This window comes from Zonotrichia albicollis, chromosome 2, assembly GCF_047830755.1.
Source record: "Zonotrichia albicollis isolate bZonAlb1 chromosome 2, bZonAlb1.hap1, whole genome shotgun sequence".
Lineage (NCBI taxonomy): Eukaryota > Metazoa > Chordata > Aves > Passeriformes > Passerellidae > Zonotrichia > Zonotrichia albicollis.
Genome location: NC_133820.1, coordinates 53817695 through 53819802, shown reverse-complemented (window position 1 = coordinate 53819802; position 2108 = coordinate 53817695). Strand labels below are relative to the sequence as shown.

General features: G+C 37.6%; 1 long non-coding RNA gene across 1 annotated transcript; it reads right to left on the bottom strand.

Moving 5' to 3' along the window:
* Positions 1-332: 332 nt before the first annotated feature.
* Positions 333-1752, bottom strand: LOC113458674 (uncharacterized). The gene is made up of 3 exons (XR_003379158.2): positions 1692-1752; positions 1113-1189; positions 333-458 (listed from the first exon to the last, which is right to left on the bottom strand). It is a non-coding gene; the product is annotated as an uncharacterized LOC113458674 (long non-coding RNA).
* Positions 1753-2108: the final 356 nt, after the last annotated feature.

Below are 2108 nucleotides of genomic sequence, written 5' to 3'. Positions count from 1 at the left end.
CTCTGTCCATGGCAGGGAGTCAGAACTGCATGTTCTTTAAGGTTCCTTCTAGCCCAAACCATTCTCTGATGCTGTGAGTCTACGTGCATGAATGAATTAGCTCCATTTACAGCTCTGCACTCCGTGCACCAGAGCATGTTTCACATTACCCAACAGGGCCTGCTGCCAGCAGTATCACCAGGTGTTAATACGGAAATGCGAGGATGCATTAAGGGATGGGAGGAGCATGATAACAAAGCTAATGTTTGTGAACCCAAGGGTTTCATTCTGAAAGCAAATGTGAAATTTGAGGAAGCCATAAAGGCTGCCAAACCCAGCAAATCCCTCCTCATACACACCTCTTTATAGCTGCATTCTCAAGCAGGGGAGTGTTGTTTCTTAGACTGCAGTTCTGCAAATGCTCACACACAGAGAAAATATGTTTCGCCAGAGCCGTCTTGCTGTTTTCCCTGGAAGTACTTCAGCGTGCAAAGCCAAGCAAGCACAAAGAAATGTGAAGAACACAGACTTTCTTTTAAACACTGTCTTAATTCTCCCTGTTTATGGCACTGTAAATTTCATGCATACCCTCTGGATTTAAAATAAAACAGGTGAAAGTGACCAAAACAATAAAATCCACCATAATAGCAATGGACACAAATGTCAAATTCAATAGATAGTTTCTTCTCAAGATTCTGTGCATCATAGATCCTCTGTACAACACCTCAGGGTGCAAACATAACACAATTTATTTAACATTAGCGTAACAGACACCCCCTACCCTTTCTGGCAGCTGTGCTGTCAACAGGAAATGTGTCTTCAAGAAATCTTTTTCTTCTTTCTTAATAGATCTCATAAGAAATCAAATCTTTCTTGCATTGAAATTCAGGTCCTACTGAAAATCTCCAGCGAAACTGACACTGACTTTAAGATACAAATGACAATACCTTAGTTGATGTGATTCAAGGTCTCTGTGGCAGCCAGAGACAGCCACAGGAAAGTACCAGGAAAAACACGTAAACAATAGGCCCTGTCCTGGCAAATAACTTTAGTGTTTGGAAAAATATATTCACGATTTCATTTGTTTTGCATTACTTAGAGATGATCAGTCCAAGTCCTCAGGTAAAACTAACCTTGATCCTGTTAGCAGTGTGGGAGAAAAGTGTTGCATTCTTCTAAAATGTATGCAGTAAATATTATACCATTCGTTCTGGAAAGCAGAAAGAAATTTTTTTAATTCCAACAGAAACAGGACATTCTGATTCATTTGTATGTGTAATAAGGAAGAAAAGGCAATCTCTAGCTGAGCATGCTTTATAGAAGTAATTTCCTTCTCCTGCTCTGAACTTTCACCTGAACACAGAATCCTACGCCCAAGAGAAGGCTACAGGATACCTCTTCAAAGCTTAGTTATGTGCATTTGTATCTGATGAAAGTTTTTAAGAAATTTTTCTGATCTTCATAAAGTTCTATGACTTTCATCAGACACTAAAGGTTTTCAAATTTGTCTGTGTCCAAAACAGACAAAAGGAAAAGGATGTAGTTTTATGTCTTCTTACTTGAGATGTTAAATAAATGGATATAATCTGTCTATTGTTTGAATCGTAAACAGCTATCTGTTAAGAATGACCTTCAGCATGCTATATTGAGAAACTTACAGAAAATGTAAGTACATATTAAAGTACATTTTTAGTACAAGCGTTCTGCCTCACCTTTTCTAATACTTGTAGAACAGAAATTATCAAGAAATGCGAAAGGTTCCCAAGTGTCCTGTTAAAGGAAAAAAGAAAGGGATTTAAGTAAAATACATCATTTAAGTACTTCATGTGTGTTTTTCTCCACTACTAGTAAAGAATCAAAACTAAAAATTCAAGTGCTAGGTCAGTTTAACATTTTGACTACTATTGTTAATTTTCATTTCCATGGAGAAATGTTTTAACTACAATAGAATGTTGCATCTGAAGACATGTCTTCTCATTTACTTCATTGCCCATTAACAAAGTCAATATTTAGGCAATTAGAAGAGGCAGATAAGGAGGATGGGAAACTCGAGGAGAACATACATCTGTTTAAGGAGCCTCTGGCTAGTGTGGCAATTGCTAAAGAACTTGTAGGAACAGAAAGGGAGA